Below are 12,610 nucleotides of genomic sequence, written 5' to 3'. Positions count from 1 at the left end.
TGTTGTACTGACAATAAGATAATTTGAGGTATATTATTTTCCTTATTATTATGCATTTTCATGGCCATAATGCAACTTAAATATTTCAGCAGAAAGTCCTGTTTATAGCTCTTATAGCTGTCATTAAACAAAGCAAATTGTAATCTCTTTTTTATGCATATGGTGGCTGAGGAATCAATTAAATAACACCTGTTTTTCATTTATTTTCAATTATAGTTTCACTGTTGAAATTAAGATTTTGTGGCACTAACCGCTAGCTTTGTGAAACTTGCCCACAAACATTTATTAAATCTGGTCTGAGAAATGTAATTTGGAGCGAGTGAGGAATCTGCAACAATATTTGTCTCCTTTCGTGTCTAAGGGTAATGAGTTTGGGTGGATTGATGTGTTCTTTGTCTTGCCTTCAGGTGCAGACATCTCACAGATGATTGGATGACAGCCGGCTCATGACAATGCTGAAGGAAATGCATTGGCTGCCAGAGTAAACGCATCACTGTCGTTGAACACTCGAACATTTGCATAATTAGGCTGCACAATCCTAGCGGTCTCTTTTCATAACAATTAAACCGATCTAATTTGGGAGGAGTAAACAGACTGAGAGCCCTACGGGGTGAGCAACTTTGAAAACTGTTCCACGCAAACTCTTGCTTGATGATCTTTGCTAATTATACAGTGTTGCACTTCCTGTAAAAATGAAAAGTAATCGGTGAATGTCATCGCCTGAAGCTTATCAAGAAACGAGCAGGCAACCATGACCGGACAAGGATTTTTCTTTGTCTTTTCTTTTTTTTTTTTGGAGGGGGGTGGAGAGAAGACATATTCAGGCTTCAATCTAAAATCAAGAGCATAACGCAGATAAAATTAACAATTTGATTTGGGAGTGTTGTGTGTGTCTAAATAATCTGACAATTAGTCTTTCCTATCATTATAGTGATTCTCATTAGGATGTGGTGACCTCTTCTAATCTGAGTGAATTCAAACATCTAAAAAGCCAGTTGGAGGGAAGGGTTGCAGGTCAGAGATTGCTACTGATGTGCTACAACTGATAGCACAACAATGAAGGTACTGTACAGCAGGGGGTCTCACATGTAACTGCTGTTCTGATGTCCTTGGCCCCCATACAGTTAGATAGTTGTCCCTTATCTTTACAGGGAGGGCTTTGACGGGCATTAGTGGCAATCTTAGCTAATTTCAGCAGCATCACAAAGCATGGCAAATGCTGTTATTGGCTTTGTTTAGTGATACATGTCAGTCTTTTTAAATATGTTTGACTGTGAAGATATAAATATTGCTGCTTGATTAATCTTACAATTGAAGCAAATGCAAGTCCACCAACACTTGCTGTTTGTTAAGGGGAAAGCCAAAGCTCTCATCAAGGGCTGCTAATGCTGAAATGTGAAAAGCTTGTATTCAATATTAGCAATATATATCTTTGTGCCATGTTTTACTATGATAGGTGAGAGTAGATGGGCAATGCTTATAGTGATATTGACTACTTATCTAGTTCACCTAATGTTTGCCCATTCAGATGTCTCCTCTTAAGATAAAACATTAGCCTTGGCCTCCTCCATAGAGGGAGCCTATGAAGTCTGTGACCAGCCACTGAGCCAATCAACTCACATTTTGACAGTACAGTGGCACATGCCTTACACTACCTGTTGGCAGGACCTTCCCTATTTTTTTAAATGTATAATTTGAGGCATTAGCAGGCACATTTAACCAAGGTAAAATGCAGACAGTGCATTTAACATATTGACAAAACAGACATATATGCAAAATGTAACTCTGATAGTTGAATCGGGGTTTTCTGTGAATTTTCTGTAATGCTCCTGCCTCTAGCTCTGCAAAAAGGCAGTCTACTGGTGTAATTGTATATATGTGATAATAAGCTTATTATTATACCTCTAATCGAATTTGTAATGGAAATAATTATACATGTTACGTGAATGTATTATACATGTACATATACATATAACACATACACATATGTAATGTGTGTATGTCTCTGCATGTATATATATATATGACAATGCTCTCCACAATATATCACATATACCACACATATTGGATATATGAACTGTGCTTGACAATATATCATGAAATGCATTGGGGTGACAAGGAGCAATTAACCATGAAGAGAGCAGACGTTTATTAGCATTTCATATCTCATTAAATACATTTATTTATTTTACAGGCGAGGGTGTTTTGTGGGTGGAACCAAAGCAGTTTAAGATAGAAGGTTTAAAAAACCTTAACATGTCAAATGTAGCACAGCATTTACACGTCGAGTTGGAGGCACCGACTCGCTCGTCTGGGTGAGAGGAAAATAAAATCAGGAGACATTTCACCCAGGGCTCTGTTCACACTCCCAATCCATGTGAAAGACTTTAATTAAATTGCAAGCTTCAATCTGCTGGTGAACGTTCAGGGGAGCGAGGTTTGGAAAGAGCAAGTATGTGTTTGTGTAGAGCACCGCATATTTTTCACTCGTAAAAAATAAAATAAAGCATTTATTTGCTGTTGTGAAAAATAAGTAATAGGCAGCTGTTGGCTCAGGCTGGACAGCGTTAGACAGGAGGGGTCTTTCACAGATGTGCTTGCGAACGTCAGCAGTGCTTCCTGTTTGTGTTGCAGTCCAGGTAATCCTGGCCACGGTCCTGGAGCCTGAGAACATTTCTGCGTGTTCTGTGCACTCAAACCAATGCCAGACTTTCCTGGAAGGCTTCCATACCCCCATACTGGAGTCTCCCAAGCAACAAAAATAAATAAAATGCTGGTTAAAACACTGTGTGTGGCGAGCTCAGAAACAACCCAAGGCAGTTAGAATCATTAGAATTTTTGTCAGGTAATATTAAACAATGACGTAACTAACCGGCCTACACATACTTGCAGTCTGTAAGTATTTGGACAGTGACACCATTTTTGTCATTTTGGCTCTGTACTCCAGGGCATGGGGCTTGAAATGAAACAGTTAATATGAGGTTAAAGTGCAGACTGTCAAGCCTCCGCTGAAGTTGTTATTTTTTTGATAGCAGACTACCTTGTTGTGGATTATTCCTTATATACGACCACCTGTTATATGTTTCATACTTTTTATTAAATTACTTAGAAGTAATGTGATCAAAGCTGTGAGATATCACTAGAAAGAGTGTATACTTGTCTGCTACAATAAGTCACATTAGGCTTGAGATGATCATAAACGATTTGTGTACAATTCAAACAAACGTTAATGTAGTCCGACGTTACAACTGTGAAGTATGTGCAGGACAGTTGTAATACAGGTGCGGTACAATCGTAACAATGAAAAATAATTGCATAAATCATAAATATCTGCAGAATTTACAGGACAAAATGCTGTTGGTTCAAAAACAGTATGTATGCGGTATTAGATTAGTTGTGGTTTCATCATATCTACACTTAATTTGTCTTTGTGGTCATGTCAGTAGTGAAGAGTAAAGAAACTTTTTTCAGCCTATCTTGATTTTCTGTAGGCTTTACATCATTTGTTGGCCAGTTACTTACTAATCCTGTGTGAGATTGAAACCTGATTTTACCTGGTCTATACCGTCCTGTATGTATGTTCTATTTAAATTATATTTGTCTATGGGATAAACTTGCTGTTTCCTTGCTTAGCAATGTCTATGAGTAAGTAATACAAGTCAAACCTATGCTGATTTGGAACCAAGAGATAAAGTGTATTTAAAACATGATGAAACCACAGCTCATCCAGCTTTAGTTCAGTTAAGCATTGCCATTTTTGTGAATTAATGAAGTTCTTGTGTGTTATAATTTTTTTCCTTTCATTTGAGCAATGCTAGGTCATTTTACTGCTATGAACGGGATCACAAGCCTTGTATGACCTTCCGTGGTTTTATGTTGTTTAATAAAATTTCAAGATACTGTTGCCGTTATTTCTTAGTTATGGCATACTGTGTTTAAGCTATTTACTGGGAAATATTAAAACTGGCCCATAATAAACATTTAGACAATGTTTTCATTCTGACGGAAGAACATTCAAATAAAGTCAAATTTCACTTATATATGAGATTTGTGTGGACTTGTGTGGTGCAGCCCAACTCTGCACTTCTTGAAAAAAAAATGTCTTCTGAGAAACATCTCATTATCCTCAACTTCCATTGCAGCCTGAATACTGAAATTGGCAGTACCCCCTGCACAATGTGCTCAGCTTTTAAAGGGAATGAGAAGGGGTAATTTGATTGGCTATTAATAAAACCAGCTACATCACACTGATAATATATTCAGTATAATCCAGCCCATTTTCAAGGTGCACCAGGAATTTTGCACAGTGCACAACTTGCCTCTGGTCCTGAAAATACCAACATTCACCAGTCATGCTCAGTGCGCCCACACTCCGTGCTGTTGACTGTGCCCATGCATCGTGTGACATTGATTCCAGAAAATAGAGCCCTATGTTAGAAAATGTCATCAAGCATAACATGACAATGCTTTTCCCACACATATATTCAACCTCTAGAGTGCTTCAAAACAATATTTGAGATTAGCAGAATGTAACGTAACATTTGTCCAAGAGCAATTTAAGCAGGAAGGATTTGGTGCAGCATATAGTATATTTGGTATACAGTACCGGGCAAAAGTATTAGGCCTCCTGTTTTTTTTTAATTATTTATTTAGTTTTTTACCTTTGATAGAGAATAAATTAGTTAATGCATGTGTATTTATTGAACAACAAACCAAGCATCTATGGACATGAATCAGAGTAAAATGATCAACCTTATTGTGAAAATGTAAATGAATGTTTATTAACTTATAAGCTGATATTGCATCCTAGTGAGATTTAACAGGGATGTAAAGCTGGGTGGCTCTGCAATATTGAACTACACAACTACTCAACAAAGTCTTGACAGCAGTGTAAGCAGCTTATGCTTCATCTTTACCAAATGACTGAATGAAAAACTAATGTAAAAGTAGGGCACAAGTAGATCTGTCACTGTATATCCTGTGATGGAGTGTTTGCATTGGCTATGAACTGGGTGTTTATTAACCAAGAACATCAAAGAGGCCCAGTCTTGAAAGGCTTTATATTCCTGACCCCTCACCCACCACAAGATGTTTATCTTGTCCCAAATCTGGAATCCATCCAGCGGAGAGAAACAATGCACTGTTCACACTATCCCAGTGTCCTCGGCCCAAGCGGCCTTCACGCGTACTCTTCCCTGTGCTAACGGTCAATATCTCAGAGTTCAGTGCGAGTGCAGCCGTAAAAACAGCTCCCCTCTCTGAGAAAGGCGACATTGTCCAGCCTTAAACATTTCTCTTCTATAAACTGTTTGAAAAGAGAAAAGAAAACTTCCTTCTGTTTGGCTCAAACTATGTTTCCAGATGTGGACGGGTCAAAGGTCAAAGATAAAAGTATCGGGACGTGGCGTATCCTAACAAGTAACTGGTTTCCAGCGTGCTCGCTCCTCGCCAGAGGGGGGCGGCCGGCGAGGAGGCTCTCGTTTCTTCTCCCCGCCTCGCCCAGTCAGGGGTCCCATTTCATGCGGATGAATTATGATGCGCCAACTTCATACCCACCACTTTTACACTGTTTACCGATGTCACTCGAGCGAAATGTCAAGCCCGTGAAGTCCCGTGGGTGAAAACAAGGTGAAAGTTGGTTCTGAAGCCTCGGCCCAGGGCACAGGGGACTCTCGCCCCACAGCAGGCTAGCCACCGGTCCCATTAAAATCACCGATAGCTACTAGGCGCTTGGGCACTTAGCTCATTACCGCCATTAACCACAAACGCCTTGATTATGAACTGAAAAAAGGAAAGAAAAAGAAAAATTAAAATGAGAAAAAAAACATCAACCTTGCTTTTCGACGTTGATAGGAAGGCAGGCCTTTGATGATTGGTTGGTGGTTGGTGGCCTACGTCTCCTACTATGCCTGCTGCATGGAGGAGAGGAAATGGAGACATCAGAACTTCTGTGTGAGGCCAGTGCATTGCCCTGCATTAGAGACTTCCTTCGGAAATCGAGCTAATTTAAAGAAAACGCTAATACGATTATTTCAAGTGTGTCGGAAGCTTAATAACTGTGAAAATTGCCTTGTCAAATAAGGCTTGTGAGGGATAGTAAATTGCATGATTATGGAGGAAAAGCCTTAGCTGGTTTATTGTTTCTTTACATATAGTAATCTGCTAAATTAAAATTACCGAGACAACTTCATTCGAATTTTGAAAAGTACAGATGACACATGAAAATTAATACGACAGACAACTTTATTGCAATATTAGAATAATAATAAGCTTTAGGGGACAGGCTAAGCTTCAGCCGATAGCCCCTGTAATTATTTCCATTGTAGTGTTGCCCCATAAATTGTTTTTTTTTTTCTCCCACCCAGATCTTCTCTTAACTGAAAGGTACGGCACCGGTATTTAAAGCACTGAGCCAGCTGAGGTTAAAAAAAAGAGCGACCCAATATGATGAAAAGCTGGCATGATTGAGCACAACTGGGTTTTAGAACTTCTTGTGGTTTGGAGCAGGGTTCTGGAATGTTCAGGCCCCAGCAGATTACTGCCTGTCACACTTGTCTGTGCGCGGAGTGCCGTATTTCCTCTGGAGGAGAGGGAATGGACCAGAAGGGCCACTAGATGGAGTCATATCCTGCCAAAGTGCCGGACAGGGACCCCAGCCTCGCCTCTGTGCTCCACCAGGCTTTCAGATCAGAGAGCAACGGGCCAGAACCTCAGCAAACACCGCTCCGTCTCTTCAGTGTCCAGATTCAGCATGCACCACACCGAGCGGCTTCCCCTAACCGACTTAACTGCTATTTGTTTGAATTCCATTTGCAGCTGTGCATTTCTTTTCTTCTCTTTTATACACGCCTAAGTTTCAGACATTCCTGAAAAATAAGTTTGGTTTTAACAGCTGTTATGAGAGAAATCTGTTTAAAAATATCTGTTGGTAAAAAAAAATATCCTTTTTGGTATACAGTTAGAAGAAACAATTATAATGATTTACAGCCTTCACACGTATACATGAAATGCATATGTACTATATTTTGCTATAGGTGTACATGCTTTATGTATATACGACTTTGGAAGTTATCTTGTCTATGTCTTTATTAGATGCTCTTTATTTAATATAAGTTCTTATATTCTTTCATTTTGCCCATAAGAGTTTTCCAGGCCTCATGTAGAATGTTTTTTAATTGTATTGAAAGCTCAGAAAAACACACTCATTACGCAACTGAAGAAACAAGCCCCACCAACCCAGAAATTAGCCTGGCTCATACAATGCGTGTAGGTCGAAAGTAGACGAGAGGAATGTAGGAGAAGGCTATTAAAATTAGATCATATGGGTGAATTAGGGAAAAAAAACTAAGGAAATGTATACAGTAGAAGTTACAGTTCAGAATTTCAAAAAGCACAAAAGTAGCCTGTTTTGACTTGTCCCTCAAAAAGAAAATCATGTTTCTTGTGTAATATGGATGAAAAGTTCATATGGATAAGATTTTATAAGAACAATATTTCATTTTATAAAGATATTTGTTGTACAATGTGAACCAAGATATATGTATGGGTGCAAAGTTATTTGAATGTAATGCAAACTCCTTTAAAAAACAAATTAGAACACAGACTTTATGTGTAAAACAGCATGACTTACCAGCAGTACTTTACTGATGTTTGGACACCATGTTCACATCTTTGACAACTTTCTCAGACCAGCAAACTGTCTGGATTAGATTATCAATACAGCGCTGCATGGAATAATTTCCCTAGTTTGTTTTGTTGGCTAGTTTGTTTGCAACAGTGTACTTGGGAAAGAGAAAACTGAATTTGATTTAAGGGTGTCATTCCCAAAGGTATAAAGGTTTCTGTGTCCAGCTGTTTTAGAGACAGACCTGAAAATGCTTAATATTGTTCTTGTGGCAAAGCAGTCTGTAAAAATCACATAATTTAGCTTCTTATGGTGCTTTGACATTGATTTCTTTTACATCTACAGTATGTATTAGAGATAACTGACAACCAATTCTAATGATACATTGTGTGTGTGTGTGTGTGTGTGTGTGTGAATAGTAATATTTTTGTAAATACTGTACAGTCAAATATCAAATATGAAGGTAATGTCCATTACCTACATTATTGCTATAAAGTATAATAATACGTACAATGGCCACAGGTATCATCATTTTACATTGATGGTACTATTAACCATTAATATCTTCAAACAGTAAACCAGTTGCAGAGTATATAAACTCATCTTTTTAAAAATTACCATAGTTTTTTTTTTTTTTGACTGAGTTTAAGTTTAAGCAGTTTAACTAAGCTGTCCAAGCAGATCAGAGAGGACCATCAGTTTGCTGGCCCTGATTTCTGTGCTTAGAAATGCCCTCTCTTCATGGCTTTAACTTCAGAAGTGACTGCACATGTCTCACTTTAGTTTGTCCTTGACAGGCTAGCTATCTGTAATGAGCCAACTTTCTCATTGGCTTTCTATCTTTGACTGAACTGATTAAGAAAAAAAAAAGAAAAAATGGCTTTTGAACATTAATTTATTCTCCGCCAGCTTTTTGTCACACACATTTGTTTCATTATATTATTTTTTTTTCTCTCTCAACCCAGATGGAACTAGCTCTCATTCTGATTCTTTTTAGTGAAGCTTTTTAGTCTTGAAAAATATGATTAATCTGATTAGCCAGCCAGCCTGGCCTCTTCTTTTATGCTTACATTAACCAACACAAAGAGCCCCCCTACAGGTTAAAGTTTAAATGTGGATTACTAGATAAAGCTATCCCTGATTAGGTTACTATGGTGCTAGGAAAAATTTGATTTGCTTTTCACCTTATTTCACAAACTTTGTTGCCGTGATTTTCTGTTTTGTTTGGTTTTGTTTTTGCCTCCGCCTCTCACGCTCACAGTCGGGATATTAATTTTGAAGGAAAATCTTTGAACAATTATGCAAATGGCTGTATAGCAAGACAATACAGTATGGAAAATAGGGACAAAAAAATGGACTCATTAAGAACAGATGGCAGAAGTGCAAAATACCATTTGTTATGTAGAATGAAAGCATTTAAGACAGTGGAAAATCTTAAAGTCATCCAATATGTTTGTCCCACAAAATGCTACTTGTCGTGACAGTATGGCTTTTGATTATTTCTCTAAAGCATACCCATGATTACAATTGTTTTGTTAGGGGGTGTATAAACACTGTTGTTTCAAAATGACAGACATCATTTAACCACCTCACTGCATATTGAAAATGTATATGCATTTATTACGCGGTCCTTACTGAGATATTTTACAGTACGCGGTTGAGATTAGTAGGCATTGCAGTGCTGTACCGAAAACTGAGTTTTAAATTTAAGGTGTAAAACACCATATATTCGGGCATTAATTACATGCAAATATATCAGTCTTAATAATTAGATTTTTTGGCCGCAAAGACCAATAAAAAAATATTACAGTAGAATTCAAACAACCTAACCTAACGATTGCTGTATTTAGAGGAAGCAAGTGAACTTTTGTAATAGACATGGAAACACACATCAACACACGTGCTGAGTAAAATATATTTGCTATGTAAATTTATGCTTTATAATGTCTTAATCTGTGTTTTACCAAAATAACAATGAAAAGAGCTTAGAATATCAGAATACGTTTAATTGCCATTTTAATAGTGTACATGTTCCCTATGGTGCTCTTTCAAACTTTCACCCATACCAGAGACGGAAGAAATGCACATGCACATATATATGCAAATACACCGAAAGATGTCAAAGCATGGAAAACGAAAAACTCTGGAAAAACGTCTGGAAATAAAAGTCTTAATCTCATGCAACTAAGCATCACTCTTTTATGTTCTGTTTTGATAAGAGGTGAATCAGTTTGTCCAAAACACGGAGGTGCTTCGTATCAAACTGAAGGCGGGAGGATATTATTTACCCAAAGGATTACGTTTGAAATCTTTCTCGCCACAAGGCACGCCGTCCTTCGCAGTAATGCGAATCGCACTAGCACAGTTCTGGATTTATAATTTGGAAAAAAGACTAACACGGGCGAGAAGAAATGTTTTTTTTTTTTTTTCATTGTGGCTGGCCGTTGGCGTTTTTTCTCATCGCCCACCACGGCCTTCCTCAATGCTGCCGCCCGAGCCTTTGATGTGAGCGTGTTTACTATTGTCACGGGTGTCCCTCTGATAGCGAGCTGAACTTTTTATGGTACGGAGAAAGAGTGTCATTTATTTTACACTAATTCTTCGGTCTCCATGATGGATGGCTTTCTCATTGTGCCACTCGGCCCTTTGAGAAGTTTCCTTTGGAGCGGATGAAATTGTCGGCTCGGAAGATCGTACCGTCGGGCTTTCCCTCTTTGTGTGTTTTTCATTTGTTCTATAATAAGCAGATCACGCATTGAAGATCTAAAAAAACATCCTGTAGAAGTTCCCTCTTAATTTCCACCAAAACACATATGCATTTGAAATATACAACAGCTTACATGCATAAAGGCTACTTATTTTGCACAAAGGTTATTTGCCATAAATAATAAAAACATACAAATAAATGTAAACAATTCAATAGGTCACTTTTTCAAAAACTCACCTGATCTGGATCTACATCACCTGTGAGAAGAGTGATACAATAAAATCAACTGTAGGCAATGGGCCATATAGCATACTGCTGTGGGATCATACCAATCTGCCCTTACCAATCAAGTGTGAGGTTTATAATCGGGAATTATTATATCACATTACTGCAAGTTATCTGCTGTTTGCTATGCACAGCCGATATAGAAAGCAGTGGGTGTAGTATGGACAGCGCAGAACCTCACTAAACCTTGTTGTCAAGATATTTACTTATTTTCCCACAATGCTTGAAACAGCTGGAAAATACACTGTGGAGTGATGGATGCATTATGTTTTGCACACTCTATGTCATGCGGCCTAACTTTCCAGTTAAAAGAATTATGTAAATTCTTTAGAAATGTGTATTTACAGACTAAATAAAATAATGGTAGTCCTTGAATCAATTATCTTTCACAAAATGTACACTACTTAAAATTATAAAGAAATATAAAGTTTAATGCATTTTCTTTTAATCAACTGAATCATTATAGCGTTTTGGTAAAGGTTGTTTCAGTTGGATTAAAATGTTATTAGAAAGTTTTGTTAAAATATATTTACAAATAAATGTGAACAAAAACACAAAACAAATGAAACGGTGCCAAAAGTAGGAAAGTAAAACACAGACCGACAAAATGAACACCTCTAAAAGGAATCAAAATCATTCAGGCTAAAAGCTGAACTTGTTTTCTGTCATATTCAAGTTGCTTTTGTCTATTCTCTCAGGATTACAATGGGACACACAGTGGCTCTTCATGGGCCTCCCTCTTATTAAATTATTTATGGGTGGAGTGGACACAACTTGAATGGAATCATTAAACCTCACTAGTTCTAGGAGTCTGCTTCTTCCCCAAGATGAAAAGCAACACGTTTTCATGCTCTTCGAAAACATTTAATATGCCATGAAAAGATATGACATCAATCCTAGCAAAAACACAAGGGAAAATGAATGATGTTATTGTAGCTCTATACATCAATCATGCTCAGTACTTGGGGAAAACAATGTAGTTTTGTTTGCATTTCAGAGGTGACAAACAACACTCCTGACTGGCTTAACATTGTCAATTTCCATTACTCAAGACCTGAAGCAAATCAGAATTAAACTGTGGCTCCGTTGCCAGGCAACTGAGTTCTCTTGACATGGTGGTTAGTTTTTCTTTCATCGGTTGACAACAGCGAAGTGAAAGAAGTTTTGAAAAAGTTGAAAAAAAGGCGCTCAAAGCAGGGGATAATTGGCGCTGCCGGATTGTGCCGCATCTCTTGTGTGGAAACTTTCAGACTGGGGGGAGAGAGAAAACAGTCACCAAAAAAATTAAACTCTTGTACACAAACTTGACCTGAAGACTTTTCCAGGTTTCAACAGTTCATTTGCAGAACAGTGCCCTGTGTACTCCTTGTGCAATGATGAAAGTGTTTAAACAGGCCAACGCTCAGGGGATGAAAAGAATAAATATATATAATTCCTTCCCACAAAGGAAGCTGCTCTCCAAGTAACAACCTTTTTTCAGATATCATTTTATGGGTTTGGGGCTATATGACAATAATGCAGTAGAATCAAAATGGTCAATTAAAAATAAAGCCAGGTGCAACCTAGACAAAAAAATATAGAACATGCAATATTATATCTGTTAGTTGCAATATCCATTGTAGAATGAACGCGGTATTATGAAATTGCATAGCTGAAGTCTTTTATGCTTAAAAAGGACATTTTGTTGTTATTACGTTGCAATACACCACTGGATAATGTCATATATACATATATAAGGTAAAGAAACAAATCATAACAAAAGCTTTTATATTAACTCCATGCAAAAAAATATTTAAAAAAATAAAAATATAAAAATCAATGCATTTAAAAAATTTAAAGCAAAATGTTTCTGTTAATCTCCCTCCAAAATATAGATGCCTAGTTAAGAAAACAATGGAAGGGGCTATCCTTTTAATGACCTGCGGAGGAATACACTCAGCGAAAGTGCACACCCCGTCTAAGAGGGAACCAATTAATGCTGGATTAACATTCAT

General features: G+C 37.6%; 1 long non-coding RNA gene across 1 annotated transcript; it reads left to right on the top strand.

The window, feature by feature from the left end:
- The first annotated feature begins 290 nt into the window (after window positions 1-290).
- On the top strand, window positions 291-2,786 carry LOC135254290 (uncharacterized). Its single transcript, XR_010329817.1, has 2 exons — window positions 291-1,062; window positions 2,635-2,786. It is a non-coding gene; the product is annotated as an uncharacterized LOC135254290 (long non-coding RNA).
- The last annotated feature ends 9,824 nt before the right edge of the window (window positions 2,787-12,610 follow it).

Source organism: Anguilla rostrata, chromosome 4 (assembly GCF_018555375.3).
Source record: "Anguilla rostrata isolate EN2019 chromosome 4, ASM1855537v3, whole genome shotgun sequence".
In the NCBI taxonomy this organism is placed as follows: domain Eukaryota; kingdom Metazoa; phylum Chordata; class Actinopteri; order Anguilliformes; family Anguillidae; genus Anguilla; species Anguilla rostrata.
This window is presented reverse-complemented; position numbering and strand designations above follow the sequence as displayed.